This window comes from Syngnathus acus, chromosome 22, assembly GCF_901709675.1.
Source record: "Syngnathus acus chromosome 22, fSynAcu1.2, whole genome shotgun sequence".
Taxonomy (NCBI): Eukaryota; Metazoa; Chordata; class Actinopteri; order Syngnathiformes; family Syngnathidae; genus Syngnathus; species Syngnathus acus.
Genome location: NC_051106.1, coordinates 10030634 through 10054081, shown reverse-complemented (window position 1 = coordinate 10054081; position 23448 = coordinate 10030634). Strand labels below are relative to the sequence as shown.

At 40.0% G+C, this 23448-nt stretch overlaps 1 protein-coding gene across 2 annotated transcripts in view; it reads right to left on the bottom strand.

Moving 5' to 3' along the window:
• The window catches only part of alk (ALK receptor tyrosine kinase), a 133183-nt gene that overhangs the window by 82550 nt on the left and 27185 nt on the right, over window positions 1-23448 (bottom strand). The gene's annotated exons all lie outside the window — the stretch shown is intronic.

The following is a 23448-nucleotide window of genomic DNA, read 5'->3' as shown; positions in this document are numbered from 1 at the left end:
TTGTTCTCATAAAAGTGCCTTTCATACAAAACTAAACTCTAACTCCTTCAATAACAGAAGAGTTGGATCAAACACACATTTTCAGAAAAGCTACATAAGCAAAGATGAACATACCGTTTCCTAATTTCACACTTATTTGGTGGGCAGGCTTTCCAGGGACCCAACTATTTGTAAAAAAAGTAATTCCTTTGGAAATAGTCTGATGTGGACAATTATTTTTGAGACAAACAGAGGGAAAAAAAAAATAATTCAATCACACTATGAATGAAACTGCATATTTTAAAAAAAACCTACTATGCTTGATAATATGCTGTCTCTTAACAACTTGGCAGTAAATGGACTTTAAAAATGTATTCTTGATTTCACAACCTCCCCTACTGAGGCAAAGAAAAGAAACTTTCCATACTATCTTCTCCAATAAGGAATCCCTCAGTAAATTGTATGTTTAATATTCATCAAGCAGATAAACAATGGATGTAAAGCAAATCATAACAGTCGGCTGTAAATTGCCATCAAATGAAGCACAATGTTGAACGCTTGCAATATAGAATTCATCAGCCACGTTTCCTCCAAAATATGTCTCCTTGCCTAATTTATCTTCCAAATCTGTTAAAGAGGAAACAAACGCAGCAGTTGGCTTTCTGCTTGGAGTAATGCCGCAGCCCACGTCGCCACCGGCACCCCTTGCCGAGCATCAAGAACGTCTGTGGAGCTTCCAAAGAATATTTGAAATAAAATCTTCGAAAACAAGACCCACGGCCTGACATGAAAGACAACATTTACCCCAACAGTGACTCATTAACACAATGTCAAATTCAGTCCGTCCTGCAGGACTTTGTGAATTTAGATAAAGCTGGGTGTTTAGTGAAGCGTGCAGATGTTCCTCAATCTGCCTACTGAGCATTGAGTGTTGTGCAATGCTGCCATTAGTCTGATCCAATTGCTTCCAGTTCTGCATTTTAGTTCAGATACCATAAAGATGGCCATTCACCATATTAGCAATGAAGGGCCGGGCTATAATACACAAAATAATACAATCTGTTGCTATAACCTTTCCCCCCCCCCCCATACACACACTGTGAAGAATAGCGGTTGACTTCATCCACTTTACTACTCCACATTACTGTTGAAAGCCTGAAGTCAACAAACTGCTAATCACACGTTTTTGGCATCTTGTCTTCCAGTTGGCCAATTTACACACAACTTATGACTCAGCCATCTGCCGCCGTCACTGAACTATAACTCTCTGTTGAGCAACAAAATATCCTCGTACAAAATAAGCAGGTGGTGAATGAGAATAGCAGTTGGCCTCCCTAGCTTCCGCCATTTTGATCACCGCTTGTCTTAAAAGATTCAAAGCGGCTGTACCTCAGGACGAGAGGGCAGCGAGTGGCGCCGCAAGGTCATGTCCGTCACCCCAATGTTTTGTCTGTCTAGTAATGCAAAACCGTGTACTAACAAGAACTTTATTCACCATGGCTCACTGCACATTTCCCTTTACCGTGCAAAATGGTCAAGAAATGCACAAGGTTGTGAAGCAGCAGCACTAAGCACTTTCAATAAGCAGCCATAGGGCAAATGCATTTTTTAATCCACTGGATTACAGTTGTGAGATAATCATTACATTCTAGGTGTCAGTACACACAACTGGAAATCCCTCAAGTCCTTCTTTCTTGAAAGCGTCTGAGTCACGGCGCTATGATGTCATGCTATCTATGTAAAGTGGCTATTGTCAAACCCCCAATGAGTTTACCTTCCCAAATCACACAGTGGCATACTAAATAGCTTGGAGGAAAGGCATTGTAGATGGTGCATTTGCTGACGCATTTAAAGAGGTTGGCCTTGACAAACGACATTCCATTAGCTACTCCAAGACAGCAATATCCACTTGAACAACTTTTTTTTCTGCCTCCATGTTTACCTGCTGTGTTGAATTGTATTTCTTTGTATTTTGTCTCACAGCCTCATCTCCAGGCTGCCCCAATTTGTGTTGGTCCCCTCATGTTCACAGCACTTTCTTCACCACATTGCTTTCATCCTTTGCAGTCCTCTTCCCATTCCCTTGACTTTCAATAGCCTCAACTCGCTCTATTTAGGTGTTAAGAGTGTGAGATTCCTTTTTAGGAGAATATTCAAGAACACTGGTTCGAATTGTGATGGCTTTTCCTCCCGGAGGCTTTGATTTCCATGCATGCGTTTGGAACGTAACTGGAGAAAGTCACAAGAATTCATTCCTTCAACAGACTCAATGAAAGCATTGGGGATAAAAAGAAAGATTTAAGTCTGCTCATTAAAAGATGATTCATCTGCTGTCAAGTCTACAATTAAGTTCCATCTTCCTTGATTAAACATTAGCTCAAAGTGAACGCATTCATTTGGTGCTTCTTTTCCTGTTGGATACAATCGAAAAATCACCTTTCTTTTATGTCGGAAATGTTGTGAATGGTAAATGTTTACTACGCAACAGGATGCCTGACGGTAATTGCCGCATTACAATGCCTTTATTGACGGGGGATAAACATAAAGCTCCTATTTTGTAGCATAAACGGAATATTTTTGTGCAACTCACAAGTCAAGAGCATGATTACAAACGTGAAAAAAACATTGTGCTAGCCTCCTCCAATCTCACTGATTTATTGCTACATTACAACAAAAAAGTGCCTCATTAAACAACCCTATGCCATACAACAAAACCGCTGCAGAACAAAATCAGTCAAAACCAACAAGAGTAAATGAATGGCATTTTTGTCTGTGCAACACTTTTCATAAACACTTCTATTTCGGTTCTGGAACCAGAGAAGTACTGAAAGTGGATGTAAAGTGAAAGCAGATTAAGCGTGACCAACATGCATACCTGTGATGCTCAATGACAGACGTTAATGTATAACAAAGCTCCGGTGCCACGTAACGCTGATTGCCGGATAATAAGGCTGCCAGTCACAGTTAAATTACATTCATCTAATCATTTAGAAAATTCATCCAGATGTCATCGGGGCAGGTTTTGCACATGCTTTACTTGCGACCATATCTAATTATACCTTGCTAACAGTTTTGTCTCAACTCCATCTGTCATTCTCTGTGACTATGATTGCTGTAAGATGTACAAATAATTGACTTCTGATATAATTTATCTTCATCTATGTCTGAGTCAAAAAGATTTGTTTTCTATTAATTAAGACCAAGCAGAATAAATACTATTATTGGTTTATTTGTCAGGGCTTCGACATGAGAGTCAAATGCTCAGTGCCAAATTAGAGCTTTGTAGCTCATTTTCATATGCAGTGCCCAGTGGCTATGTAAGAAATAAAAACGTTGAAAAAAACATTAGTGGTGACAAAACACCGTATACACATAAATGACATGATTCACATTTGTACAGTATCAAAGTGCATTTCTCCATTTGTACCCGCATGTATTGCATTACTCATTATCAGCTATTAAAGTTAAAGATGATGGGACATCGTCATAACTTGGCATTAAAAAAAGATATAATGTGGTTATTGTTTATCTCGAAACGGTGATTATTAAAAAGTGAACGAAGGCATACTCTTTACTGACAATCTTGGAATCAACCAATTCCTCTCACACTCGGTCGGCCTTGAGGAATCTGAAGGCCTTTTTACTTTCTCTCTTCGTGCTTCCGTGTCCTCCAAGTCTTTTTGCCACTAGAGATTTTGTCTGAACCTGTTCTCTTTTTACTCAGAAAAACAAGACCTTGCTTATTCGTCAGTGTTCCCTTATCTGCAGCCACCGCACACAGCTCTGCTCCCCACGACACAAGTAAAGCCTTCAATTCCGATGATTTACTCCTTGCGTGACACAAATCGCTCAGATGCAGACAATATATATGTAAAAAAAGAAAAGATCTAATAAAATCTGACACAGTGAGTGTTGCTAATTTATAGACTGCAAAAAAATCCTATGCAACTTATCATATTGTATAATAGGGGAGGTGCAGTGGACCAAAGAATAATATTTCAAAAACTATGGTCCATCAGATCCTTCAGATGATGCCATTAGTGTTTGTGCCAGATGGTACCCACATTTGTCATCATTTTTAATCAAACAATATTTTTGGGGGGTTTTGACAATGGTCTTTACTGGGTGTTTAACTGAAAGCCATTTAAGTTATGGTTATGTTGGCTTTGGAAATCACCACATTTGCTGAGAGGGGATAATAAATTGGTTAAACCGGTTAACTCTGTCTCTTTGGCACAAAAGCTATATGCTCTGTGGCCAATACAATAAAAATGAAGAGGGAAGCTAGCAGCATTGGCTCCGGAGAGGACAACAACAGTTTGTCAGATACGTGACCAACTTGGTCCCCCACACGCATAAAAAACCAACAACAAAAAAACACTGGTTGTTCCAGGAAAAAACAAAAGCTCCTGTTCTTAAGAATCTGCAGTATTTAACTTGCTTTTATTCGTTTTAACTGCTTGGAATACATAATCATAGTTTCATAATAAAAACATGTATCAATAACTTGAAAAAAATAAACAGGTGTGGGTGGGGCAACTCAATCAATCAAACTGGCAACAATAGCAGTCTTCACCCCCAAGGAAGTAAATGCCAAAGACAATTCAGAAACAGATCAGTCTGATCTGCATGTGATCTGGCTTCACCAGGCAAAAGCACAAGGAACAGTCCCACTGCAGTTAATCAACTCCAGCATGGAGTTCTTTTATCTGCCACATCGTGAGTGTCCTACTTCTGTGATCTGCGGATGTGCTTTGCCACCAAGAGCAGCAACCTCAAGTAGGAACTCTTACTGGTCGCCTTCGAAACAAACACTGATGGGATTGAATGACCATCTGGTAACCATCGGGTGGGTAACCCTGACAAACGTGGACAATGCTACCAGGCACCATGTATAGCCAGATTGCTAATAAAAGATGGAGATTGCAAGACTGAAGATCAAGCCTGGCAAGTCACGAAGCCTGTCAGAGTTGAGCATTTGTCGCGGGGAAAGAGAAAATCCCACTGCTTTTTAAACAAGCCATCAAAAGCCTGCGGAGGCAGCTAAGCTTAATGTAAATCCACTTCTGATCAAATGGGTTGCCTGCATCTTATCAGAAAGGCAGCAGAAGGTCAGATATATTCTTGCATTGTCTGAAAAAAGACTCATACTGTGGTGCCACGGGGAATTGTTAGCTCTTCGCTCTTATTTCCATTGCACAAGTATGACTTTGTCATCTCAAAACACAGTCAATTTACACTAAAATACAAAGTTGGCATTGTCAATTGTTTTAGCCAGGAATTTAAGCATTGGAAGTCATTTAATATTTGGAATGGAAACGATTTGTAGAGTGGAGTGATGAATAATACTTCATGCAATGAAAATTTCAGTCTAGGGCGTAACCCTGCCTCTTGCTCGTTAACAAAAACGAAAGCAACAATAGTTTGATGTTAGTTTGACTTACACCAAACAGCCTGAGTCGTCTTCAAAAGAGTTTTAGCTGCCTAATGAGGATAAGCAGTTTGGAGAATGGATGAATGAAGATGCTGTATAAAATATCCCTTTTGATTACAGTGAAAGGGAAAATAAGCAGGGCAAATACTTTCCCACTTATTATCTTGCATCATGCTCACAGTGAGGATAAAAATAATACACAGGGCTGAGCAATTAATTTTCAAAGCGTCAATGTGACAACTTTGTGTGTTGTTTTACATGATGCTGTCATTCACACAGCTAGAAAAATGTAATGAGCCTATTTTGTACATAATGCAGACATCTGGTCTCAAATATAGGGGGAAACTCGTCAGCGGAAAAAAAGAGTCAATTAAAAAAAAATGATCGACAGTAACAGTTAATTGTTCTTTGTTACTTTTCATAACTACTGGTGACATTAGCAATAATAAAGTTAACTAATAAAGTCCTGAAAATGAACAAATGGCAACTCAAACAGTCCAGGTAGCTCTGGTTATTATCTGGTTCAGCATAGGGCTGCTCGATTATGGGTAAAAAAATCATAATCACAATTATTCTGTTCAATATTCAAATCACAATTATCTACACGATTATGTTTTTGAAATTGGAAAAGTATTGTTTAAAAAACACTCCTGCTAACAGTCATAGCAATTATTTTCATCTAAGTTTATGGTTCCAAAAATGGAAAGTTTATTCGTCTTTTCTCCCCCCAATCAAAGCAAATTAAAAAAAAAGTTGCTTCGAGATTAAAATTCGATTAATTGAGCAGCCCTAGTTGTGTACAAGTCAAACACTGACTTTGAAATGAAGTTTCCTGTGATGGGCTTCATCAACTGCATGCTCATTAGAGATGATGGGCAGGATCAATGCCCGTCCGTCTCTATGCACAGCATTTAAATGCTGACTTTTTAATCACATTCATACTTCAATAGTGCAATTTGTTTTCAAATAAAAGCTCAGCAGCTTGATGATAAACGATGGACAGATGTGCCATGCTCCGAGGGTTGGCCGACTGGATCGCTCCCTGTGTTTGCCCCACAGCCACGGGGCGCCGGGGTTACAAGCTCTTGGTGTTAATGAGGTATGACCATGCTCTCAACTGTGTCCTGCTGCACCGTTTAGTTCCCTTGACCACTCTCTCCATTAGAAACAATCATAGAGCACAGGAAAGAAGTTATTTTGAGGAGTTGTGCTGCAGTCAACTCTACCCTGTGCCTGCGTGCGTGTCGTTCACAACACTGGCTGCTGTCCAGTTTTTAAGAAACACCTATTTGTGTGTCTTAAAACCAGATGGTAGGGATGCAAACATGGCAAGCATCCATTGTAGCAGAAAAACAAACACAGTGAAAAAGAACAGCTGCTCAGTTAAGAGTTGCTTACCTCCATTTGACCTTGAATAGAATTTAGAATATTGTCAGCAGATCCAGTGAACTTTTGTCATCTTAATGTAGAGTATATATTTTTGATCTATTTATTCTTCATTTGGAAATACAACAACCTTTATTAGTCCTACAATCAGTGGCCGTTCTGCCAAGAATGACTCCAAGATGTTCTTTCTTTTTGGCTCAGGATTTATGATCTACTTTTACCGAGGGCAATTTGCAAAAGTTGACCAAATATTAGCACTAGTGCCTGTTTCTTATACTTGCTGCTTCTTTTGAGTTGAGATTCAGGTCAGCTTGAGTAAAGTCATGAATATTCGGAGAGAAATAGGACAATTTCTCTTGCACACATGCTGATTATCGCTGGTAGGTGTAATATACTTGGGGGGTGTCAAAGACTGTTTCCCACAAAGGAAAACTCCTTTTGTAGGGTTGACAACTAAACATGGCATACAAAGACAAAAATGTGGCATAGGCATCCAAAGGAGAGTTTGAAAGATGTCACACGTCTTTAAAGGCCCAACTCTGAGGTAAAACATGATTAGATTTCAAAGGCGCTGAGAAAGTTGGAAACTGTAGGTGAACAATGAGACGCAGTGGTAATAGGAGCAAAATCTCTGATCGTTGTCTTCACCCAGTCAGTGTGGGAGCGTCATTAGGCAGCCCAAGTATTATCTGCATAATCCAGCTATCGTTTACACCCACACTGATGCACTTCCGCGAATACATTACGGACTTGGAGGATTAGGTGATAATAATGCCCAGGGAGGTGATGAGCATGACAAGGAAAAATGAGCAAAAATGAAAATGGTATTGCCTGTATGGGACTAAACGTTGACACTTCTATGCAAATGACATACATACAGTACCATGCAGAACTTTTTCAACATCGAGCCTAATATGCATCACCCCCCATAATCATATATTTTGCAGTATGTGCTGTACATGGGTAGATATCGTAGGAGACAAATTGAAAAGGGGAACGATGGAAGCAAGAGTGCATCTGATGCTGCACCAAAGGTGATTAAAATAACCCCCCAGCAGCGTCGTTGATTGGGATGTTGGGAAAATAGAGAGAGCCAATCACCATATGTTACACTGCGGTGACTTTACACGCCCTTGCAGTTAAAACAAAACAGAAGATCCCCAGGTGTCTGCCAGCATCTTATTTACACTACATTTCTGTCACTCACTTCATACAAGGTCATGTGCACATTTTAAAACAGATTTATGGATATCATTAAGATTTGTTTTTCTTTTGAAAAACATCAAAACAAATATTAGAATTAACTAGCGAGGGGGCAGTTACATTTTGTGCTGCTTTTAGAAAATAATAACAATAAACCACTGCTCACTTTTTGCAGTACGTGCTGAAGGCCCAAGTGTGTTCCATTCACTGTTCAGACACCACTAGCGACTGTTCTTCCAAACAGTGACGCATCATAAATCGAATGACATTTTGTGATCTTACAGGAGATTGCAGAGCAGGTAATATTCACCTCTGCAAATCCAACCGCACTTGTGCAAAGATGGCACATTCTTTCTTTTCATCACCAAGCTGCTACTTGTACATTGAATGTAACGTGCAAGTCCATGTATATGGAGCATGGAAATGTACTATATAGCACCTCCATCCCACCACTTTGATGACTTTGAATTGAGTATAAGTCGCTTATCAGACGCTAACACTGATTGGGCTGTTAGCGAACACTAATCGGTTCCCTAAACAGTGCCGCCCGGCTTCGATTTTACCATTCCGTGTATAGTCAACTATTCACAAGGTATAAGGGACTGGGTAGGCCTGTGAAAATCAAAAATCCAAGTATATATCATTGAAATTCATACGGTTTGTTGAATTGCATGACAAATTATACATGCTGTGTGTTTGTTGTTTTTTGTTCATTTGGAAAAAGTTTGCGCAATTTAGAAGGAAGGAGATGGGCATTTTCATTGCATGCAATTGTGCTGAATATCTAAAAAGTCTGTCTTCTTTGTGATGAGCACATCACATTTGAAAAGAAGAGTTCTGCTGACTCGTCTCAAAGGAGTCATTCTCCTTGTGTGCACCAAGTGACCCTCAGTAAACAATTGGGAGTTTTGATTGAACTCTTGCAGCAAATTGAGATTCATAATCCATTAGTAGTAAACGTGCTAATGCTGCAAAGTGGAGGGGGAACAGCAGATGGGCCTCAATGGTAAGAACGGGTATTCACAGAAGACGGGACAATTATCCATGAATTTAGTGAGCCACTACACTATTATCGACACATTAGGCAACGAGCGACTCAAAATCAAAGAGCGTGATGTTCTTAGTCATTCTGTGCGGCTAGGTTTTCTAGTGACCTCAATATTAAGGCTTGCGTCCTACCCGAATGTAAACAAATTTCGGAACTGCTGCCTGGTCAGAAGTCAAGCGAGTGAAGCGCAACACCATCAGTAACTTTCTGCTTATTTCATTTTTCACAATGCTTTTCATAGCACTATTAAAAGTTGTTTTCAGTAGCATGTGCTATGCATGACAAAGGACAACATATGGAAATTGATAGCACCCAGAGTGGTTCATTATCTTTGAGGATTACCATCAAATGTAAAGAAGCGTCATCCAAATACGAAGGCCAATCACACACGTTGGAGTAAAATGACGACCAACCGAGACTCGTATATCTTTTTGATTGATCTGAACTGAAGCTCTGCTCATGAAATGAGCCATTTAGATCCATGGACATTCAAAGTGCAGATTATATACTATAATTCATCCATTCATGTTCTTCAACACTTGTCCTCATTAGAGTGCTCTGTCACTGAAGCCTATTCAAGCTTGCTCATTGCGTACTCCATGGAGCGGTCGTCGCTCAGTCAACAAGATTTAAAATAAATCTGGAGTCAGTCGAGAAAAATGTGTTTGTGTGTAATGTATGTCTGCATATAGACATTGAAACACACAGCCCGAGAGAGAGAGATATCATGTGGCGGGAGGTAGGGGGTAAGGCTCTGCTGGCTTGATTTCCAGGTGCTCAGATTTCATCCTCAAGGATCAGTTGAGCAATCCTTCCAACCATTCCACTACTTTGGCATGTGCAAGGCCCAGAGTGAGAACTTGGCTTTTTCATTCCAAATTTTCACAGCCAACTCTCAGCTTAGTGCACTGAGCCTTTTTGCTTGTATCCTGGCTGATGTAAATATGCAGGTCACTGTGATTTGCTCTGGCTTGGTCATGGGAGAGCCTTGGAGGATCACAACAAGGCAAATTGGAAAGATGCAAGGTCGGAACACATTTTAGATTCAGAGAGATTCAGGTATTTATTTTCATGCTGTTGATGAACAATTTCATTTTTGCCTGGCTTACTTTAATTCCCTTGCAGTTAACTTATTTTGACATTCGGTGGCAACAAACTGACACGCCAGAAATTGATTTCATTTGACTTCTAGCAAGAGGCAGGATACACCATGGACTGTTAGCCAGTCAGGTTCAGGGCACATATCATATACTAATTATTCACACTTAGACCGATGGATCATTTAGAAAAGGTAACATTAGAAGCATGCATACACACAAAACGACAGTATGCATTGTTGTATTAATATTAATATATCACAGAACCATTTTGACAAACTCACAGGTGCGTATAAATGGATTTTAGAGTTCCGATTGAATTTCGGGGACATTGATCCCGGCGGCTTCCAGGTGGTAGGGTTCCATACATGGCTGTACAATGTGTCATAATTATTGTCTCCCTGCATTGTATTTGTGTTATAGATGTCACCAATAAATCCTTAAGTGCCCTCTCGCCAAGGTATGGTTCTCTCTCAGGGAAATGCTTTTCATTATTGTATGCTCCAAGCCTAAATCAATGTAATACCTTTTTCTCTTACTGGGAGCTCAATCAATGATGCAAACAGAAAAATAATAAAACGCATGGACTGAAGAAAAAAAAAAGGTCATCAAAGATTATGGGTGCCAATATCATCACATCTTTATGAACTGAATTTATGAATACAATGCTTTGTGACATACATGAATGCGATCTCTCAGAGAAATTAACATCATGAAAATTGATAGTTTTATATTAGATGAGTCATCATTTCTCATAATGCATTGTATCTATGCAGATAGTGACCAAGCAGTGTCATTTACATAATACACATTGATACAGATGCCATACTGATGACAATTTGTGTGTCCCTCTACATCATAATTGGATCAAGGGATAATATTCTCTGGTATATTCAATAAGGGGACAGGACAAAATATAAAATGTGGTGAAATGTCTGTTGTAGTAGAATAATGTTGCACATTCATTCTGATAACATGAAGTGGGGGGGGGGGGGGCAGAACTAGAACTGATTGTTTGAATTGAATTGCACTGAACTGAATAGAAATGCAAAAATATCAGATATAGACACCAAGCCAGAAAACCCACCTGCAAGCCGCAAGACACCATTAGACTGTCTTCTGTCAGGAAAGTAATTCCCATTAGTCTGGGATCATTTAACATGATTCATAAACAAGGGGGGAGGTTGAGAGCACACACACACACACACACACACACACACGCACACACACACACACACACACACACACTCTGTTGTTATGCCATGCCGATAACCGACAGTGGAACTTGATGCGTCTCAGTGTTATTGCAAATCCAGTGTCAAAGGTCAAAGCATATTTCAGCAGCGACAGTATACGCAAAGACAGCATCTACGAGACTGATGTGCTGCGCTCGCCTCCCAGGGGAGACGAGCTCAGACTGGGGAGGAGATTCAGGCATCTATTGAACTGAAGATTCAAGACTTTTCGTCCTTGACATTGAACAATGGTAATGCCCTGTTGCGCCCTTTCCATTCTGGAAATGAGAAAAGGCATTTAGCTGTGTCTATTCGTATACCAAACTCGCCTAACACAAGCCGGAACAGACAGTAAAAAAGCAAGTGAGAAATGTTTGTGTCATGTGATTCCAGACCTACAACCTAGATAATGTTGGAATGTGATGCAACACAGCATTGACTTTAAAGAATATTTGGATGATTTCAAATAGAACCTATACCACCTTGAACCATAAAGACGATATGAGATGCTTACAGTAATAAATACACGACATTTTACGTGCCATGTATTTTCTCATTTGCCCATGTCTAACTGATACCATTTTTCGATTCGTACAGTGTTGCTTGGCAACCGCATCCAAATAGGCTTTATATTTTGTACCTCTCTCTCACTGCATTCCTCCAAAAAGACAATAGCAACCTCCATGAACAAGCTCACCCTTTTTACGTACTGTCCCATGTTTTCCCGAATAGTCTGCATTCCCATTTTCGAATGGTGGTGGAATAGGGGCCATTTTACATGAAGGACGGTAAACAATTCTTATAAATTCCACAGAAACGCCTTTGAATAGTGTTGGGTGACAATCTTTCTGTTCAGATGGGATCAAGGTGTGGAAAGGCTCCCTTGTTGTGATTAGTGTGATGCTTGCAATAGAAAATCCTATTAGTGAATCTGAATCATTCTTAAAACAATAGAGATGTTTCTCTGTCGGCAGTCATTTGGAATTTTGACTGCAGATGCGTATTATGTTTGGGTTTCATAGCCAGTCTGTAGCTTCAGGTGGAGAATAGTCACTTTACATTTGTATGAAAGACAGCCTAAAGTGACATGTCAAATTATATTGAAATGTTCAGTGACAGGCAAGTTTTTGGATGAAAGGCAATGACTGATGAATGTTCCTTTACTCCCATGGACTCTTTGGACATTACATGTCTGACTGACAGTCTGGAAAAGTCTCTTTTTATTTTGCTTCGAAATATTTGCAAGTTCCCTTTACCGCAGTCAACACATCTATTCACCAGCAACTGCGTTATGTTGAATTAAAATCAATGTAAAGTAGGAAATGAGGGGCGTCAATGTGCTTAATATTTAATACTTGATCCATTGTGGGCGCTATGAATGAGGGTGTCAAATCTATTCGTTTTATTTAAGCATTTTCCTTTTAAATAAATGATAAACCTTATACCAAAGTCACTTTTGACCATGCTATTCATAAAACAGTTAGGGGGCAGATAGATTCGAATAGGGTTGGATTTTTAAGAATGTGTCTGATGGATTTATGACCCTTTTCTAGCTTGATAAGTTCACAATTGTTAATAATTGACCTCAAGCACTGTACTTGAGAGCAACAGTGACCTCAAAAGTGGTGTTATTCATTGGCCAAACTTCATTTTTAATCAAAAACTACTGAGATTGTTTTGACTGAAATTCCAGAGCAACATCATGTAGTCGGTGAGGTTTGTTGGCGAATCCGCCATGTAGATGTCAACAGTGGAAAAAGAGAAGACTTGCTTTGTTCCAACGGCTTCCCAATGATAAAATATGTATCATCTTTCCAACTACCCACTCCCCCTGACAGGCAGGCAGCAGAATGCTCGGCTAACCTCCATTGGTCTATGACAGCAGGCATATTCTGACTCTGTGCCAGACCTCCGACTCTCCAGGGAAATCTTGGAGTTGAGAACTTGGGCCTGCCTACTGCTGATAAAGAAGTCAACCCAACTCGGATCTTGTTTTACAACCTTCACAATTATTATTTTAAAATCTAATCCGCCGCCGAATGATTGCCTTTAGAACTTTAGAGAAGACGTATTAATAGTGTACCATTGAAGAAAGACGCAATGGTCTATACAATCACTCAAAACGATTTACGGACGCGTACATTTGGAGGAAAAACAGGAGACCCGTTTTGAACTTGACCAAAGTTCCAGTTCATCGGGCATTATAGAGAAAAATAAATGCAATGGTATTAGTTGAAGGCAAAAACTCTCAATAAATGACACAAGTCATCATGTTACAGAGCAGCAGGACAGCAAGTATTATGATTTTTCCTCGCAGCATGTGACACCAGTGAATGTGTCAGGCCTGAAATAAAAGCTTTGCGTGGAGAAGGCGCAGAGCACTTGTGTTTAATGATCGAATTCCCTACTGGTGTTGCGATGGATAGATGGATGGCAAGATAGGGACCTGCAAACACACAAGCAATTAACAAGGAGCTATTTAACCTTCCTGCTGAAGGAGACAAGATGGGTTAAACATGCAGTGGAGAATCAAAGTGTCTTTAGTGTCTATGGCCGTTACCATTTGCAGCTGCCTTAACTCGAGCGGCGATAACCCCACAAAGAACTAATGGACCTTGGAGACTCAATGCTTTCACATCTATTTAGTCAGTGAAAGAGGCGTAATTGCAGAGGTTTATTTTGCTCGTTGATATTGTTACAAAACATTGGGCAAGGCCTCCAGAGCACAGTTAGATAAAAGCTAAGGTATAATTGTCAAACGGATCTTTAACAGCATATTAAGGGAGCATTCAGAGGGGCTCATCAAGTCTTTTATCATTTGTAATAACTTGCTTTTGATATCTACTCAATATATTGAGGAAATGTATATGAATATTGAATTGGAACTGAACCGTCATGACATGAGGTAAGGTCTTAAGGTTGTTATGGGGGAATAAAATGTCATTCAAAAGTCCATTGGGATGAAAAATCATCATCACGTCTGGCCAGACATGTCTGCAGTAAGATGATTTTTGTGTATTTTTTGTTGACATTTTAAGATAAGCTTTTGTGTTATGTGGTGTGTTTTGTTCCATTCTTTTTTTCAGGCTCATGTGTGCTCTACTTCTCCTTGTAAATAGAAGTTGAATAATACTTCCATGCATCACTTGCACTTGTATCGGAATGAACATTAAGCAATGAATCCACCAGAGGACACCGCTTTGAATATCATTTCTGCCAAATAGAAATATGTGTCATTTAGTATCATAAGATTGGCTGGGTTGAAATAATACTGCTGTTATTTAAATGGAATATATCGATGCATTCTCTGATTCAAGCCTCAGCTCCAGGAAATGTTTTTTTACAGCATCTTGCCATGTGTGACAAATTGCAAAGGAAATAATGAAACATCCACCACTGTCTTCGTACGCCCTCCTGTCATGTGCTGTTAAATTTTGTCGTTCTTTCTCCTTGTTATGCATGCGTTTAATGGTGGGCATCATGCTTGACTTCATTGGAAACCCAGTGAAGCAGTAAGTTGTAAAAAGCAAGGTGGAAGTCTTGTTTATGAGATGTATCTTTTAGCTGCGATGGTCCCGAGGTGCCCGCGTAGACATGGTAACCGTGGCAACTTGAGAACAACTCATCCCACAATCATGGAAAGAAATACAAGTACACCCTGTCCTTGGTTTTTTTTGTTTTTTCTTCTGTTTCGCCTCAGCCCTGTCATTTGTACGTCATTTGAATGAATGGTCAGGTTCATCACATAACCAAACCCCACTCATGACCCAGGATGAATGGAGAGATGTTTTGTACTTATTCAAAGAGATTTCTTGGTCATGGAAAATGACACTAGGATACTTCAGCACTTTGATCCTTGCACAAATAACCATAAGGGCAAATTTGATTGCTGGAGCAAAACGGATCACAGGGCACAACTGGGATTGTCTTCTAAATAGGCAAAATTCACGTGTAGTTGATTTTGTGCATTGAGGGAGGAATCTCTTCTATAACATTCAGGGGGAAAAATGACAAGCTATTTTGAACTGTTTCTTGTTGACCCTGCGTTACATATGATGTTGTTTGGTTTTACTTTTCTTCATTGAAGGTGTTGTATAAGCAACCAAATGGAAGAGCACTTGGTTAATTATGTTCAATCACTTTCTGATTTTTGTAGGAGGTTGTTATTAATCATCCGTGCGGATGTGTAAACACAGCCGTAAAGTGACCTTTTCCGATCTCAAAACGAGATTACATTTACAATGTTTCAGGTTTGTAGGAAAGACATGAGGAATAGCTATTGTGGAAAACTTCAGGAAAAAAAATGTCCATTATCTCGGGAGAAGTATGTGCGTGTGTGTGTGTGTGTATTTCAACAGCTAGAACAATATTTAATGACAACTATACTGGTGCATAGCGGAATATTAAATCATGTGCATAAAAAAGGAAGAAAGCCGCTATGAAATAAGATTATAGTTGTCAGAGAAGAGAGAGGCAGACTAGAAATTACTGCAGAAACTCAAGTTCTCTGCTCTCAAGGTGGAGATGTGTGCATGGGGGATTTTGTCAAATTGAAAACACCCCAAAAAATATCCAGGAGGATTCCAGATTGCAGGAACGATACCAAGGAAATGTCTCAAGTGCAGAAAGCTGTGAAGTTATCCAAATGTTTCTTGCAGAGACACAAAATATGTTACTATGTTTGTGGTTTTTTTTTTTTTGCAATGTATCTAAAGTTTGATTGTGTTTAAGTGAAAAAGAAAATAGGTGGTATGAATTCAGATAGTAACTAATTTACCTGCACACATCATCATCAATCAATAAAATGAGAAAGCGTGACACATTTTGACTGAGAGCGATTCTAATCACTCTTCTATTACTCAGCAAAAAAAATATGAAAGACTTCTAAAAAAAAAAGCCGGTTTCACTCCACCCCATTTTTATACGCTGCAACATTAGAGGACCAGCTGAGACATTGTTGTCTCTCTTAATCTATAAATGCCTTAAAGCTACTAAACATCTGCACTCCAAATGAACAGCTGTGGATGCAGAAAAAAGAGAAGAAATGATATTTTTTCCGTAATTGAGGGAAACAAAAAGACACATTAGGAGAAGGGGAGACAAGAACTACCACTCCACAGCAGTTTTGAAGTCCAACTTTGATTGAGTTGACCTTATTGGTTGTTGACAGTGCACCATATTGTGTGAGATCTTCCATTCTCCAACAGACTCTCTCTTTCACACATCGCCCTCGTGGCTGCAAACACAACGGCACACAAACACACGCAAAGTAACTGACGCCTAAACTGTCACACTGACTGACTTATTGATCAGCAATTAAAGCATTAAACAAAAGCAGTGAATGAAAACACAGATGTGCTCCTCATTAACTTAGTTGCTGCTGTCTTGCGGCTTGACTGAACATGAGCTTTGGGATTCATTTGGACAGCCCTTTTGGAGGCGGATCTGGAGGGGACCAATGTGGATCCACACGCTTAAAGTCTCAGCATGGAAGTTAATAAGAGAATTAGCGACAAAACTGATGAGTGTGTGGGCAGCCTAATACAAACAGAGCCCATTGATAATTAGACTGACTGACTGACTGACTACACAAAACACTGTCACGTTAAAGCCACAAGGTAAGCCAAGCCACATTGCATCTAACAGGGTTATTAACATTAGCTTCTGATTTCTGGCACGTCCTCAAATATTCTGTTGAAATGAGGACACGGGGGCGGGAGCTATTTATGTCGACATTTGCTGACAAGTGTTAGTCAAGGCTGCTGATGAAATGCTGCCTTCACAGTTGAAGATCCATTCTATGGATCACTTTTAGTTTTTAATTGGATTGCACGTATTACAGTATATCAAGAAATATTAGATTCCACTAATGCCGAAAGTCGGCTGGGATAGGCTCCAGCGTGCCTTGTGAGGACAAGCAGTTCAGATAATGGATGGATAGATGGATTGAAAGATCCTCACTGCAGTGTGTGGAGTAAATGAGTAGGAAAGAGGTTTACAAGCAATTCAAAAGACTCCCTCCGTTTCAGATGTAATCTGGGCTAGATGCGGGACATAGCATTGAGATGATTGCATTTGGAGCATCAAAAAAAATAATAATAATGATTGGCCCCTGTCTATTTATCCCTGACATATTGCCTAACAGAGGCTGACAAGCTCGGGAAGGTAGAGTCGGAGAACAAGATTGTGGAGAATGGGGGGGGGGACATGACATGTTTGCCCGAGGCTTGAGAAAGAGATTTATTTAGTGAATGAACATATCTGCATTCTGAGTGTGGTAGTCATACAGTGTTTGCTGCCAAATCCAAGCCATTCACTTCCATGTGTAATGTTATCATACGTTCTTGTCTGGACAGAGTACGGAATTATATGACTCCAGGTTATTTACACTCCTTTGCACTCACTATTTTTGTCCATTTAAAATGTTCATTCTATCACCATATTTTGAACAGTTCTTTAGTCAGACAGAGACTGACATCATTATTAGCACGCAATGTTTTATGCAGACGAGCGAGCGTGCAGTGCAAGCAAGCAAGCCTCACACAAAGGACGAAGAATTGCGGTGCCTAAAATGGAGAGTGGGGAAGCTGCTTTACATTCTGAGGCCATCTGGATGTGCTCTGTGGGTTTCCAGCATCCATCACATGGCGAAGTTTGTAGCTATGATTGATTGGCAAGTATTTGAGTTTAGGGCTGTGCTTGGCATGGAGGCTTGGCTGGCAGTTATGAGGCAATCAGGCCTCTCGCTTCAATGCGGACAGTAAAGGCTTTGGCGTGATTCAGCAGCAGCAGCACCGGCAGGGAATGAGAATCAAATCCCAGAGTTGAGCCTTTGCTCTTTTTCATCGATACGGTCACCAGATGCCATCCACAGATTTTGGGCCGCTATTGAACTACTTTCATGTTTTCTTTTAAAAGAGCATACGTTTAAAAAAAATATATCATGTAATATTGTCAAAATTAACTACTAAATCTTGATGGTCCTCTTTATTGTGGATTAACAAAATCTACAAACAAATCCGAATTGATCTTAATTGTTGGTGTTGTTTTTGCAGGGAGTTCTATTCATCCCAACTATGGATTTTGATCTATTATTCATATACCGTCTTTAGCATGAGAAAATATTCAGGAACAGAAATACTGGCGCTAAATGAGGTTCAAACACGCTTACATGAGTTAAAAAAGAACTATTCCGATTGTGAAAAATAATCTGACATGTATTGACACGCACCCACTGAAAAAGCAAAACAAATGAATGTGTTTACACTAAACATTTTAGGCGTCAACACGAACATTGCATTTAGTTCATCTCTGCAACTCAAACTTGGTAAGCCGCATAAGACGAGTACAGCCAAAAGAATAAATAAGATTTTGGCTGTGCGGGGGATTTGATTCAGGCTCTTTCTCGTGCAGGCTGAAAGTGGCAGGCTGCTTTTTATATCTGCACTTATGTTGAGCCAATGTGTAAGTCGCCTTTTTTTCCCCAAGTGCTTTCCAACCTGAACGGTCACAACTTAAGCGTGACTTCAGGGCTGATCTGCAATGACATCACTTTGTGTCAGTGACAGCCACATGTCAGATTTCGCTTCCCCACCATTTAATATGAGCTAAAGCGGCTGGATGGCTCGTATTTTCTTCTTCACTTTTTCCGACATCGTCATTTCTTTCAGCGTGGAGGCTGAGCTAAGGTAAGATTTAAAAAGAAAATGCATGCCGGCGTAGTCCTCAATTTTCAAAAGCTGCTTGTACCCAAAAAATGACAGCTTAGGGGGAGGGGAATGTCAGACCAAATCAAATTGAATTAAACTTAGATAAGATGGGGGTTCTTTGTTATATGTTTAAATGAAACACTTGCACAAAAGACTGCCTGGATTCTGATCATTAAAATTGCACAGTCGTCGCCTTTGCAACCTACTTCAGGCTCTACCTTGCCCCAGAATGAAAGACGGAAAAAAAAGACGGACAATTTGTGCAAAGAAAATGAGGTAGCAGAAGCAGCGGTAGCAAGCATGATTTTAATTGGCTGTTTGTGTTTCATCAGTCCCAAAAGAGACAATATGTATGAGTTTGATCTTTCCGTGTTCTTGCAAAAAAAGGAAATAAAATACTGCCCAGTAGAATATGACATTTAATGACTCCTTTTCTTTTCATTCCAGGCATGCCCTGACATTTTGCATGCGCTATGTATGCGATCGCTTGATGGAGCTCTGCAATCTTTTCGGGTCGACTGTAAAAACTCATGGGTCGTAGCACCACTTGCTCATGTGGATCTGAGTAAAGTTAAGAAATAACAACAACTGGGGCCCTATTTTGGTCGACTGGATTCCGTGTTCCAGGCGTAAAAATGGAAGCAAATTCCTTTTTGTACCATTTGTTGCCTCACCCTGACAATTTCATTCATAAATATGAGACAATCACTCGAAATCATTATGGAAAGCAAGAATATCATTTGAAGTGTTTTCTTTTGGCTTTACCATCAGACAAAAGGGCACTTTAACAAAGTAGAACTGAAGAAAAAAAACATTGACACTGTCAGCTCATGTACTCCACGTACAATTTTGGAATAATACTGCCGTCTGCCATCTGCAGTATTTATTCTGTGTCAGACTAGCTACAATGCTGTAAAAATGAATTTTCCTTTAGGGACAGTAAAGTTGTTACAAGAGTTAAGTTGCACACTCCCACTTGGTGAGTACATAAAAGAGGCCGGTTCCAGGCAACTTTATCTGAGGTTCCGCTGCCCACGCACACCAGAAGACCCTCCGGTCTTGCATATTTCAGCATCTCTGGCTCTGGAAAGACCAAGTACAACCTAACTCCAGCTTTTCTTTGGCTTCAGATTTATACTGTACACCTGTCTCTCTCCTCATGAAATACATACCAGAGGCAATTTTTGGAGAGTCATTTGTATTGCCTGTGGATTACTCCAGTAGCAAACAGCAGCAAAAAAATGAAATGTATCTTTTCCTGTCTAATGGATAGAAAAAGATATATTTAAGGTCTATGCCATTTTTTTCAGTGTGGACAGAAATGACATGAAATTTGATTTGCTATCTTCAAAAACACAAACCATATGTGGGAGAAACAGCAACAGTAGCCCATTAAGATATATTGCAAGCGCTTATCAACTAATTGGAAAGCTTGTTTGGCTAATTATTCTGAGAGTGGGCAATGACTCGACTGCATTAAAAATGCAACCCTGCAAAAATAATTCACGTCATTATCTTGTTTTTCTCCCACTGTAATGGATAACAATGTTGTTTCTATTTATATATATGCAATATATACGTTATGTCGAGCTCCGAAATAGGATTGGAGGCTACTCAGTAACTTCTTTTGCGCCGTTCACGATCACCCTGCCGAGCGCTTGATCACAAGGGTCTCGTCCCGCCGTCTATCTGCCGAGTTTGATCACACAGGTATTTTGCACAGCAGCCCGCTGGTAACATGAGAGCAAGCAGCATCACAGGTAGTTGTGGCAAAAAAAAAAAAAAAGAGACTGAAAATGAAGCTTCTCTGTGATCCCCGTCTATAAGCTGCTTTGGTCTGCTGCTTTGCACTTTTTCAAAGAGCTGGCTTGGGCCATGGGCGCAATGCCTGACACTGAGGCCAGCAGGCAGCCGTGAGATGTGCATAGCCAGAATAAGAGGGAGAGAGAGAGAGAGCGACAAGCGGACAAAGAGGGAGGTAGAAAGAGAGGCAGAGAGGTGAGGGCTAAAGTGCACCAAAGAAGATCACAAGTTCTTCTAGCCGCCACGGGGCATCACTGAACACATTTGCAAGCACATGCTCATCTGCCAGCAATATCTCAGACTCTACCTAGGACAGCTATTGTTCATAAATGTTACCACACCTCTTCCGTATGTCCGTCTCATTTGCCCCCAACATCCCTTTGCTCTTCTCACAAAACATTATTTGCTTTGCTTGTTTAATTACTTGATTGATTGACAGTCCATAAACTATATTTGTTTTCAATATGAAAAATCAAACATGCATTGTCTTGAATTGCATTTTGGCTGAGGCTGCTGGGCAAAAGCTGAGATGTAAATGATAGTCTGCATAATATGCTTACAGGTCTAGCTGATGGATGTCTACCAAGACTCCACAGTGATATGAGGAGTCATCGAAAAAAACGACTTTTGCGGTTGAGCAAATCAGTCCCGAATGACAAGCCTAACATTATTAGGGCCAAGATATTGTCCTGTGCACAGAGATTCAGTCCCTGATGGCACTTGCTGATGATGCCAGCAATATAGGAATAGGCCATAAGTCATTCCAAAAAGTGGGCTCCACCATACAACACACTATATATGTACTTGAAGCTGGATTTGTTCAAAGATTCCTTACGTATTTATTCGCCACAAAATGCAGTGAAATGAATTGATACATCCTCTCTTCCAATGTTTAAAGTACTAGAGGATTTTTTTTTTTTTGGGGGAATCAAGAATTCTTGGCCCGGTATCTTGCGTGTCAATGGCTTTAAAGCAGCTAAAGAGATTATAGAGCACACCGCCTTGAGGCTGTAGTCTCAAGCTCAGTCTGCATTCTCACACAGCATTCAAGCAAAGACATTGACGCAACAACACCAAGGCACAGGATAGATTTGTATCAACAAACAAAGCCAAACTATAGACGATTCATGTTTGTTCTATGTTCAGAAACGCCCTTAATAAAGACGTTTGTGTTTGCTTAGAAGCCAGTCGGCTTCGCTCACCACAGTCGCCAAGTGCTTTCACGGGGGATTTGGACTTTATCTTCTTGCTTGGGTTTAGAAAAGTGCTCTTGTGACTGGGTGCCACGAATGAAAGGCAAATGAACAAAAATGGTTTTACCATAATCCAATCAGCACGTTTTATTATTCAGGTCTTTTTATCTTTACCAAATTGAGTAGTTGCAATATGTACCATTGTGATTTGGAGAGCTAAATGATACCGGTATAACAATTCCAATTGTATCCTGTTTCTTCCACATGAAAACAAAATCATTGATGTAGCTTAGCAGCCACGGCTACACCGTACACCTTCACATTCAAAGCGTGCAAAATAAGAGTATTCATGGATTGCAAGGTGCCTTGTTCTCAAATATGTCACTCCAAGGACAACGCATCATGAGCTTGTAAGCTTGACAGTGTTGCTCCAACACCGACCGCAGTGCATGAACAATACATGTCCGGAAATTTGAAACCCGCGAGACCACAAGAACATGGGCGTTCAAGTACTTTTCACACTCCAACAGAGAGAATCAGGACTTAACCAACAATCAAATTCCTGACAGTAAGCGATCAGCAATGGTTGATCTTGCCCATCCTTCCCACAGTGACAAGGGAGATGCAAGTTGTCCTTAAAATGGGTTCAATCGCCCCACTTTTGGAGGTTCCATCCTATATGTGTAATACAGAATGGTCTACGGGTAGAGTCAAGCCTGAAATTATTCAAACCCCTGGGGTAGGAATAATTTCGGGCTTGACTGCATGTGTGGTCATTTGCCAATGTACCAAGAAATCTGAACACAGTTAGCTGTGAAACAAATGAAATACTTTTTATACAGTATATACAGTACAACTATTCAGTTTCTAATCAACAGAGTTTATATTCAACACTATATTCAACACTTTATGATAAATACAATTGTTCTGCACAGCTTTTATGGGTCTTATAAAACCCAGGGAGTATAATAAAGCCTCCAAAAATGCACTGTATCTACACTTCACACTAGCTGTGCAATGCTCAAATTTGGCTACATTCAGACATCCCTGAAATACTTTGAAATGGTTACTTAATAACTTGAAATTGTTGTCAAACAGTAGTGGCAATCATCTTTCCATAGGAGGAAATGAACAAGCCTTTGTGTGGCTGTCACAAAAATATCTTGAGACATGCAGAGGCTTTGACATAAGGTGAAAAGCACCCAGTCAGTGTGTCTGAAATCTCCATTTCATTTCAAGCAAATGCAAAATGCACTTGTGTGGGCAAGGCTCTTATCTTTCTGAGAACATCAGCTATTTTGCCTTTTCACCCATGCTAATTCCAGCTATTAAATTGTGTTTATACTGCCAATCATCTGTCC